The sequence below is a fragment of the Ornithodoros turicata genome, chromosome 1 (genome assembly GCF_037126465.1).
Source record: "Ornithodoros turicata isolate Travis chromosome 1, ASM3712646v1, whole genome shotgun sequence".
Classification (NCBI taxonomy): domain Eukaryota; kingdom Metazoa; phylum Arthropoda; class Arachnida; order Ixodida; family Argasidae; genus Ornithodoros; species Ornithodoros turicata.
In genome coordinates this window covers 112,721,990-112,734,598 of record NC_088201.1, presented here as the reverse complement: position 1 = coordinate 112,734,598, position 12,609 = coordinate 112,721,990, and positions in this window count along the sequence as shown.

Genomic DNA, 12,609 nt, shown 5'->3' with positions numbered 1-12,609 from the left:
TAACTGTTTAACTATAAACGCTACGAAGTTATCCCAATGAGGACATCTGTTCCTTCCGGTTACCTGATACCGTAGCCGTTTTCAGAACAAAAATCCGTTCGGTAGATCGTCCGCAAAAAAATCGCAAAGGAACACCATTATCTTCACCCCCAATGTGAGAGGGTGAAAGAGCACACTGTCGGCTCTTGCGTCCTTGAAAAAGATTAAAACAAAACAGAAAATACAACCCAAGATAAGGGCAGTTCCGATAGCGTCACCCGATACGTGTGTTTTTGTTTTGTTTCCTCAAGTTAAAGGGACCGAAAAGTGAAAAATAACCCCCATATTTTGGCCCACCATCCTGCACATTATCATTGTTTGATAACACAGAGAAAGCATTACCTCACAAATCGGAATATTTTTTACGTATAAATATTTTGATGGTTGCCGGAACATGGACGGTGCTGCCAACAAACGGCAAAAAAGAGTAACTTGGGTTTCAGGTCCAGGGCGTCCGGGATTGGTCAACCTGTACCACGTGACAGTTAGTTTCTAGTGAACAAAGTTGACACACATTATCGTTATAACTAAACGTCATTTTAAAAATGACGTTCACTTCCAGGCATTTGAAGAACATAGTTTCTATACTAATAAAACATTCAGCTACGACGCGCCGTGCCGTTTGCAAGGCCGTCTGCAAGGCCGTCTGTGTTATCGCGCTTATTGTCTACGCCGTGGGTGGTCATACCGGCAGCGCGAAGCATAAAGTGAAAGTCTGTGAAAGTAATCAAATCACTTGTCTGTCACTGTTGTGTCACGTATTTACGAATGCCTGGTGTACGTTGTGGCGTTGCGGAAATCGTTCATCTTCGACGACGGGCGTTTCCTACCACAAGATTCCACAGGACAATGCGCGAAAACGAAAGTGGTTCGAAGCACTCGCTATGAGATACAGCAGTCGTGTCGTGTGTGCTCATCCCATTTTTCTGCCGATGACTACGAAGATGCCGCAGTTGGCGAAGTGCGAAAACGTCTGAAGCAAACTGCCCTTCCGTCACCTGTTATTCTGCTTCGCATTGGTGACGGGCTCAACACAACGTCTCAGGTATGTACAGGTGTCACACATGTATAAATTATAATATATGACGTATACCATTTAACTTGTGTTATCCTACCTACTGGGCATTGTGAACATGAACAAAGTTAATTTTAGGGACATTCCGGTGTTGAAGTGGCGCCGGACTGCTTCGTAGTATGTAGAGATCTCATCATTTGGTCATCTTTTGAAAATTTCTGTTTCGAAATAGTTTTAAAACTGTTTCAGGTCGACTGCAATGATTTCATGGACTTGTGCATGGAAGTCACAGTATCGGATGACACTACTGATGCTGCCAGCACATTGTCCACTGCAATTTGCACTGCAGTTTGTATGCAATTTGTATGCACTGCAATTTGCAGTGCATACGCTTTTTCTTGCTTTCTGTTTATTTGCCTGTTGTAGAATGCCAGACTTGTTTGATATTGTTTTACTTGCTTTTCTTTGAAATCTTAATCCTTTCTCCATGAAAGTGTGTTCCACAACCTACCTCCTATCTCCATACTCACAAAGTGCATGAAGGTGCACCTAATGCTTCCTTATCCATGAATATGTATATACTGTTACATGACGCCAGTGATGATAAGGTGGCCAGCAGAACTTTTTACTCATATAAAGTGTTGCGACTCCTTATCTGAGATTTTTGTTCATTGAAGTTAACTATAGTGCAATGTGACTTATTGACTTGACTTCGTTGTACTCTATAGTATGAGAAGTACAGGACTGCACAGACAGATTTGCTCATATGTTTTGTAAGTGTCCGTCTGTGGCATCATCATGCCACGCAACTCTTTGTACAGTGAGGGGAGGTAGGTTCCTTGGGAGAATGAAAAAGGAGATTGGTGTCATGCATGAAAAGCTTTTCTACTTTTAACCAACTGTCAAGTGACCATGGCAAGACTAATGGAAAACTTTGCAACCACTTACGTACCACAGCATGTTAAAATATCACTGTCATTGTCCGCGCTATGTGGTTGTAGCTGCACTCTTCTTTATATCATGCTTTCAGATTGTAATTCCAGTATTTTTTCTCTTTTTTTTCCTTGTCTTTCAGTTGCAAGTCTTCGCACAGGTGCATAACAGGATCCTAACCACAGATCATGAAGAGAATGGCGTAGTCCAGGGCACAGAGGGGGACAATTGCAGCAGAACCCTTTTTCTTAAACAAGGACACTTCTAACATGCATATTGTTGGTAAAGACCTCATATGTGAATTTTGGGCTGCTATCAATGGACTTCATTTAACATACAAACACCCTAAGGTCGTAGCTTTATAGTTTCTGTATCTTAACATCAATTATGCACTGATGCACGTATGCAGCTTCTGCACGTCAAGCTCAAGGAAATATGCCTTGCAGTACTATTCACTGGCCCCACACAAATTGCCAAAGCACTTCTAACGCTTTTGGACACCATAGGATTTCCGTCATCGCTCTGAGGCAACCCATTACTCCATTTCAGCACATTACCTCAAGAAATGGGGTAGAGCCCCATAATATTTATTGCAATTCTGAATGTAGAGTGAATCTAGGTACCTTGATGCTCTTTCGCTCGATGCAGCAGAAAAATACATGCGAGACAATTGAAAGGGTACAATAGAAACAGAGTGTGTATTGGAGCAGCCCATATCCTTGATCCTAACTATGCCAAGTTACCCAATTTCGGACTCAAGTCATTTATTGCTCTCCCGATTCTACCTTCCCTGAGATTATGTGGTTCTACACGTGCTGCATGGACGCCACCTTTTTTTACTCATGCTTTCCGTTTCTTGTGCTGTTGAATAATTGTGAGTTTGCAGCCATCATGCTGTCTATGCTGTCATGTATGTTGGTGTGCACTAATGACCTTGTGAACATGCTAAATCTTTTTCTAGCCACAACTTCCACCTCTGCACCGTGCTGCGACTGAAGAATGTCGAGTAGTCCTACTTTTGGACGGAAACTACATGAGGCAGTAACATCCAGATTTCTAAAACTTTTGTCAGCAGACATTTGCTGTTTCTGTACAACTGTCATCATATATTTCTGTTGTCACAATTAGCACACTCTCAAAGAACAGTTCTCAGCTTCATCTATGTGCTCCATTATTATTCCTGTACCCTTTTCATCAACAGGAGAATACAAAAGCACATATATGGTAAAATGTAACTTTCTTGTTAAGCTCAAAAGTGAAAGGCAAAACTGTTTATACTTCCATTCTGTATCTTATCTTTTTTTTTTCAGGTTTTACAGCTCTGTGAAGTACATGAAAACATCAGAGAGCAGGAAGTCCTACTCTGTCTCCTAAATTGCTGGACATTAAAAAAGAAAAATACAGAGTTCTGGAAAAATGTTGTTTCGGCTGTTTTATTACATTTCAATTAATTGTTCCGAGAAGTCTGTTGCATACACTGAAGCCAGTTTCTATTTGGAGGACTGTCAAAATTTCTTTACAAAAGTATCTCGGTCACAGTCACCGAGAACGTATGAAAAAAAGAATACGTGTGTACAGTCATTCTCATTCACAGAGACTGTTCACAGTTGTTTTGTTGTCGAATGGTGGCGAATCGAATACTGTGTGCAGAAAAGTGTCAGTGTATTTCATCTTAAAAAATAGCATTGCAAAGGTAGTGTGTGCCTGTTACTGCATAATAAATAATGTAGCCATTTTGGAGTACTCTTGCCCACACCGATGCTGCATGGTTAACTGAGATGAAGAGGTGCAGTACCATTTAAGTCAGCACTAAGGATTTTCTTTACAAATGTTAGTTGGTCATAAGATAATGGATCAGTTACAAGTGCTCCTTTTAGTGAAATCAAGTTAAGTGTTTTCAACCGTTAATTATCATTTGCAAACCTGGTCAATCTCTAGTGTATAAAAATTATAAACACAGTTCAGGTGAAGTACAATGAAAAAAATTATGTTATTTACTCTCCATATATACAAGACATGAGTACACTAATGTACAAATAGATATGCCCCCAGGCATCCATGCACAAACATAATAATTACAATATTGCGTGACTATCTGAAAGGAAAAAGCAATGAAAAAATTCGCAGCAAGCTAGAAATGAAAATTTGCAGGCATCAATATACATTTTTACAAGTGTGCAGGTTCAAAGCCCTTATACACATCTGATGGAAAAGCATCCCTATAACGGCATGCACCACGCAGGCAGGAAGAATCTTCCTATGGTGCTTTCCCAGACCACCCCATATCCACCTTGTGAATTGCCGACAGGCGATATAACGGAATTTCCTGCAGAAATAAGGTTTTTCCATTCAGTTTGCCGTTCAAGTAGCTTGTAAACACGTACTCACTTGTTCACGGCGATGTCACGTATGTTGCCATACTCTTCAGTATCTCGGATGTACGTAAAAGACACTCGCAGAACTTCGGTGTCGAGGCAGAGTATCTCGAAATATTCGTTGTCTGTAATGCAGTTGACCGTCTGCTTTTTACAGACGTTCTCTACCTCCCGGCAGCACAAACACTCGTATCCATCGGTTTGCACTTCCCGCAAGAACACCTGCACAACGAGAAAACAGCGCTTGTTTCACCTTAAACAAGTGCTTTTCCCTAATACATATAAATTTCACTAACCAGTCCGCGTTCCCGGTACGATCAGATCCTGGTGAGGACGGCGGTGACTCCGGTATATCTGAGGACGATGAATCTTCTGCTGCGCCGCACACACTTTCCGGCATGCTATCGTACGAACAGAAGTTCTGTGCGCGCGATAGTTCTAGAATGCGGAGTTCTAGCGCACTCAGGTTCGGGAGACTCGACATTTTCGACGTAGAAAGTGGTTGCAGACGCTCACAGCCACTTTCGTTTTCACCGGATTAGCGAATGGAAGCGCGCGTATTACATGCGTCCTCGACAGATGGCGCGGTGTGATGCCATTGTTGAGAGACTGCCGGTTTCCTACTAGGTACCTAGACATGCAATCATCGAAAATTCGATTTAAAAAAAACTACAGCGATTTCAGCGGAGTTCTTTGACATTTGAACTTTAGAAGGTTCAAGCTTTTCACTGAACATAAAGTTTCGATAGGTTTATATTCACTTTTCGGTCCCTTTAAAGTTCGTCTTCGACTCATGATGCGGCACTGTGCTCCTTCCCTCTCACGTTGGGGGGCTCTGAAGATGGGCAATGAACAAAATAAAGAAAATAATGGTGTTCCTTCAGGATTCTTTTTCTTTTTTTTTTTTTTTTTGCGGACGATCTACCGAACGGGAAAAAGGCCTAACCGCTACTGCTAAAGGTGCGACAGCATGGAGAAAAGGCTTAAGGGGATCGATTCGGCCTAACCGCACAACAGCTAACACAAGATGATAACCACAAAATGCTAGGCGCGTACCGCTAAACATGGTTCAACAGGGAGAAGAGGCTTAGGACGCTACGAAACTCAACGGCGTGGAAGTAACTGCTGAACCTGTCCAGTCATGCGGGGAAAAGGCCATACCGGTAAATGCTACACATGGGAGAATAGGCTTAACACAAGCGCAATAAAAATGCGCAAACATCGGGAAAAACCGCTACGGCAAATCGTTCACTCCCCCCCCCCCCCCAAACGGAGCGTCCGCTCGAGATAAAACGAAGCCTCAACTGACGCGGCGCGGTGACGGCAGAGCGACCGACCGCAGTGACGCAAGTGCCGCGTTACGGGCGCTCCTAGCGCCCTCTGCGCCGCCGCGGCTGGGCGGCATCGAGAGGTCATCTCCTCACGGACGCTGCCCGTTTCGGTTTCCTCTCTCCCTCCACTGCGCGCGCATTCCTAGCGGCAACGGGTAGCTTCTTCGTTTCGGTTTCGCTCTCGTTTCTTTGCGCGGGACAACGCCATGACCCAGGGACGCAGCTGCACGGTTTAAGGACGCGTAGGGCTGCGCTCTACACAGCGGACCTGTTATTTGTTGAATGACTCTCCCAAGATTATTTCTTTTATTCTACTATAATGATTACATAAGAAACAGAAAAAAACTATTGCAGAATATCACAAAACACCATGCATGAAACCTGGTCGTAGCAATTAAGCATTTTAATCCCAAATACTTACTAGATCAATCTTACAGAACTCAGGAAAGAACAAAATATCCTAACAAGTAATACAATCAACAACTAAATACGGGGAGCTCAGTAAGGCATATCCATTCCATCCGAGAGTCAAACAGATAACTGAAGTTCCTCCTGAATAAAGCCATGCACCTGTCCCCCTTGCGGTTACTTTCTGAACTAATTTAATGGAAAAATTATTAAGAATCATGGCAGCGCTACTCCCTTTCATATCAAGTGTGTGGCAGCACTATCGTCATCGTCAAGAGAGTGTTTCAACAAGAATGTTTCTTGTCAAAAAGAAAAAAAATACCGAACTACATGCGTCAACAAAAGGAAAGCATGCAGGTCTGGGCATGTGAAGACATTGCTCAACCAGCGCTATCACGCGTTGAAAAGTCCCATGTTTGCGAGCCAGCAAGGGAAAAAATCGCACGTCTGATAGACAACAAAGGAAAGCAAGCACAGAGAAACATTCGAACAAAGAAGAAAATACACTCTCCAGGGTCAAATTATTTCTAAACACACACACACACACATTTAACTTATTCAAAAAGAGTCCTCGTCGTCCAGGAATCATTAGAATCATTAGAATCACAACAGCACTAAACTACCACTGCTCTTTAAAATAATAATTTTAGACTCTGGAACACTCAACATCATCATCGCCAGACTTATGTAATGCATGGCGCACAACCTTTTGTATGCTCATATACTCATTGTCTAAGGCTACACCTGCAAGACTGCAGCAAAAAGGCGCGAAAGCCTGGAGGCAAAGTTTAATTCGGGCACGACGGAGGACTATACAGAACACCGTTACGGGAACAGATATATGATGTGATTGCATTCCTACTATATTAATAATTTGCATTCTTGCTTTGCAGTTTAGAAAAACGACCACAAAAGGCACGTGCTACTCTTAATAAGCTCAACTATAATTTTAGGAGCCTAAAATTCTACTGATTATGGAAACTATAGTTGCACTTTTACTTAGATTACTATGAATCAAGCGCTCCAAGTTTTTCTCTGTACCTATTTCAGCCTACCGGGTCCTGTCATGCAGTGAAGCAAACTCACATAAAAAATAATTAATTTACATTGAGGGCGGCGTGCCTCATAGGAATTTCTATCCAGCGCTCCCATGCACCATTTCTGCACAAATACCTATAACTGCAAACAGCTTACTTCTTCAACATACCGAGGTCCTAACAACATCTAACAAACAAACAAACGAACGAACAATCCCACTTCTCATGAATTCAGCTTTACAAAGCGACTTTCTTCTGTGTAAAAGCAGTGAAAGGAAGAAGCAGAGAAAAATTGCACGCACTTTTGCTCGAATTGCTATGACTTCAAAAACCGAAGCATGGGTTGATAAACCGAGACAAACACACCCATTCCTGCTATCAGAAAATTATTGCAAAATGCTGTACACACAACTGCGTTGCCCCTGCGTAAAGAAAGCACAGGACAAGGGTACATAAATTCCCTTAAGCGAGCAGGGAAATGCTTAAGACAGAGCGCTGAGGCATAATCGCAGAGTCACGGCACATCGCTACGAAACTCAACGGCTAACACAAGATGCGAACAACACGATACTAGCGGCGGGTAAAATGGCAACAAGAAAGACACTGCTAAACATGTCCAGAGATGTCATGATGACGTCATAAATCAGAAAGAAAGCACACGCGCACACACACACGCAGCAGCTTAGGAATGCACAAGGAGACGTGTTTTATAGGAATTTCTACTTCATGCTCAGATACCAGCATTTCTGCTCAAATACCTATAACCGCAAAATTACGCACTGCGTACTCCATCAACATATCGAGCAAAGTGATTGCTGACACTCAACAACATCTAACAAAAACAAACAAACAAACCCACTTCGCATGAATTCAGCTTTACCACGCGGCTTTCTTCTGCGTAAAAGCAGTGAAAGAAGAAAAGAGCAGTGAAAAATTACACGCACTTGTACTCGAATAGCTGTAACTGCAAGAAACCTAAGCACAGGCTAATAAACTGAAAAAACAACAACTTTATTTTTGGCTTTGGGGAGTCGAGAGGTTCATCGCCACAGGCGATACTCTACCCCACTGCTGGTGGGAATGTGAGTAGTATTCAGTCTGGCAGAAACTACCGGGGGCGAAACTACAGGATCCCTGCCCTGAACCCTGTGCGTATTTTTCCCTGCGCGGCGCGTGTGCGGAGGGTTGTCCACGTGATTATCGGCGGGGGAGGGCTGCGCGTGCGCTCATCGTAGCGTATTTTTCAGCCTTTGCAGACTTCTTTGGCCGACTTCACATATTTTTCCGATGCAGCAGGTGAGCGGTTTACATGCAGAGACATGCAAAGAAGGGTCATACACAAAAAGTACAAGTGAAAATATATTTATTAATGCCATTCAAGTTGAGATATATTTATTAAAGCCAATAGTGCTGGGAATTGTGATGCCAATCAGGTGAAGGAGAAAACCCCAGCCGAAAAAACCTTCACCACCTGTAACAGGGCGGTGCTCGGGTGGAGGGTTGCTGTGGTGGGCGGAGCGTGACAGGAGGGCTGCGTGCGCGCTTACCATTCATCCTGGGCTGACTTCTTTCATCATTTTCCTACTTGGGCCGACATCCTTCCCGCGACAGGTGGGCGGTGCTCGGGTGGAGGGTTGCTGTGGTGGGCGGAGCGTGACAGGAGGGCTGCGTGCGCGCTTACCATTCATCCTGGGCTGACTTCTTTCATCATTTTCCTACTTGGGCCGACATCCTTCCCGCGACAGGTGGGCGGTGCTCGGGTGGAGGGCTGCTGTGTTGGGCGGAGCGTGGCCGGAGGGCTGCGTGCGCGCTTACCCTTCACCTTGGGGTGACTTCTTTCACAGTTTTCCTACTTGGGCGTCGCGTGGCCGGAGGGCTGCGTGTGCGTTTACCATTCAGCCTGGGCCGCCGACTTTCGTCATTTTTCAGCCTGAGTCGACTTGAATCATATTTTTTCCAGCTACAACAGGTGTGCAGTTTACATGCAAAGGATAGCCATACACAAAAGTACAAGTGAAAATATATTTATTAAAGTCATTAGGAATTATGTTATGACTCTGCGTGAATGGGAAAAACTTAGCCAAAAAATCTGAAATAGAAGGAACACAATACAAGTGTTATTATAAAAAGTCTGAGATGTGAGAATCTGATAGGTGCAAGAAATTTCGAGCCCAATAGCTAAGTTTAATATTCCATTGTGACACAAATTTAATTTCTATTGAAGTGAATAGCACAGACATAAGGCAATAATTCGAATCAACACATAGCATTAATATAGAACCTAACCGACATCTAGGGACATAATAGCTACAACATATCAAAACGATCAACACATTTAATCAAAGAAGATATTCTTAATCAATATGATTATAAACAAAATTATAACTTGTATTATAAAAAGTCTAATATTCCTATACGTGAGAACCATCTTTGCAATAGCGGCAAGTTCTGATAGTTGTATGTAATTAACTGTGAACAGCAGAGACATTGGAAGACTATGGGACACGAACACAAGACGAAATAAAATCTATACCACTAGAAAGAAGATATTCCACTTCACCACATAGCAAGCTCCTAGCCAACAAACAGAACAAAGAACGACACGAACACAAGAGGAAATAAAATCTATACCACTACATTGTCAAACTCATCAGAAAATAGACATGTTAAAAATGAACTTCACCACATAGCACTCTCCTAGCCAACAAACAGAATACGAACGACACGAACACAAGAAGAAATAAAATATATACCGCTACGAAGATATTCCTAATCAAAACAACAGAGTAATCTATCACTCAGAAAATCAGATGAAGAAATCAAACTCATCAGAAAATAGATATGTTAAAAACGAACTTCACCACATAGCACGCTCCTAGCCAACAAACAGAACAAAGAACGACACGAACACAAGAGGAAACCCTTACAAAAATATTTAACTAGATCCTATAGGAGTTGTATAGAAATGCCTAGATAAAGCAGATTGAGTTTCTATAGGAATACTATACAGTTTTTATGTACTCTTAAATATATTTCCTATAGATAATTGGTGACTGGTTTCTATAGAATCTGGATACAGGCGGGTGGATACAAATCCTATACAAAGCAGATAGGAACTGTAAAGAAACTGAATAGAGATTGAATTGACTAGCTGTCCGGGAATTCTATACATTTCTTGTTCGATGTATATACAGCACGTATACATTGTCTTTATTTGTGATGCTTGGTGTTTGACTGCATAGCCCTGAGGAACATGCAACAGTGACGATGTTGTAAGCTAAAACACACTCAGATTTATTTACATTTAATGTACAAAATCACTGTTGTGAGTGGGCAACAATGTAAATAATTTGAGTTTTTCAATTTTGTTCTGAAAGTTATTATTTTCTTTTTCACTAATTTATTTTGTGAAAATAAATCAATTTGATAGCTGCAAAGACAGTTACTGACTGTTGTGCGGGTATTGAGCTACGTAAGGTGAGAAGATACATTTCGATAGGGGATATGTCTCTATTCAGAATGGATACAGAATATATACATTCTGGATTCGGATGTCTCCACAGAAAATAAATTAATTTGATAGCTGCAGAGCCTGTTACTGATAGTGCGCAGGTATCTAGCTACATAATTGTGAGAAAATATATGTTTCATGGAGGATTTATATCTATAAATAATGGATACAGAATATATACACACTGGATTCATATGTTTCTATAGAAAACATATAGAACCCACTAATTAAGCTCTCTATATAGATCCTATGCAGTTTTTATCTACAAGATGGACACTGGATACGATAGATAGGCATTCTATAAAACTCCTATAGAAACTAGAAATTCATTTTCGTAAGGGAATAAAATCTATACCACTACGAAGAAGATATTCCTAATCAAAACAACACAGTAATCTATCATTCAGAAAATCAAACCCATCAGAAAATTAATATTCCTATACGTGAGAACCATCAATGCAATAGTGGGAATATCTGGCATAACATTTCGAGCACAATAGAGAATCTCAATTTCATATTCCAACATTACTCAACTTTTAATTTCTTATTAAGTGAACAGCATAGACGTAAGGAAAAACGAGAAACAACACAATCAACAGCTACAATTAATAGAGAGCCAAACCTGCGCACCATCCAACACATAGAGAAATAATAGCTAATCAATCTATCAAAGCGAAATAGCACAGACTTAACGCTGAAGAACAGAGGAACACGCGGCGACACGTAAACAACAACAGAGGAAAATAATCTATAATTGAACCATCATAAAATCGACCAATATACAATTTTCATTCTAACAAACACTACGAACCTTATGTCTCTATCTATATGGCCAAAGCACTGCGCATGCTTTATCACTCAAAGGGTTGGGGGCTATATTCCTTCGTCCAGCAAACGGGACGCTCTAGAGGTCAGATAAGAGAGTTCAAAGGCGATATATTTTATTGTGCAGCGCAAATAGATGTCGGTATGACTCGCTGGGGTCAGTATCTTTTCGCATCCTTTCGCTGAAATGGAAATCTTTCGTCAAAGTGGTTGACAAGTCGGCTAAGTTTGTAGAGATGCGATATTGTTATTGAAGATGTAGAGAAAGTCGAAATTAATAATTGGTAGCAACGATACTCAATCAAAAAGAGAAACAAATTTAATGACACCAATTTTTGTAATATCTTGCAACAGAAATTTCTAATGAACCAACAGAAATATCAAATCTGAAATGCAACTCAGAGTTATGCGAGGCATTCCAATCTTAGAGACACTTACTTATGTCAATCGAGTGAACAATTGAAACCAATACAAGACAATAATTATTTCGAGCGGTAAGTTCACAACTCATAGAATATCAGTCGAGTGAATACTTGAAACAAAATCTAAACAATAATTCTCACGACAGGTGGAGATTATAGCATTCTAAACCAGATAATAAAATTTTAATCAATAAAATAAACATAGATATGACTTTAATTAAGTGTAGATGTGCACTTGAAAACAGAAGAGACAATTGCTCTACATTGGAAAGATGGACAGATTTTGTACTCGATACCATAAGTCATGGGAAGATGTGATAAAAAACTGCTTCGAAAAGGAGGAGCCGCGAAACGATTTCATTATCGCTGCATTTCAATACGTCCTAGACATGGTCGTATTCGGAGATATGGTACAAACTACAGAACTGAAGGTGCAAGAATTTATATGCCGAATCTACAATACTTATAAAAATATCTGCACATCAACGTCGGAAGGGCCATTGGGATTGATGGCGGAGTTTTTGAGGCTTGCCAACGAAGAATTGAAATACACTAGACCAGATGTAATTGCAATCATTGCAATGGGCATTGCATACATCAAGAAAACAGTCGGATCAAATTATCATATACAAGCGGTCTATATCGCACGATTCATTACGGATTTGTTGAAATTACATGTATCTGAGATGGAAAGTACATAAAATCTTATCACG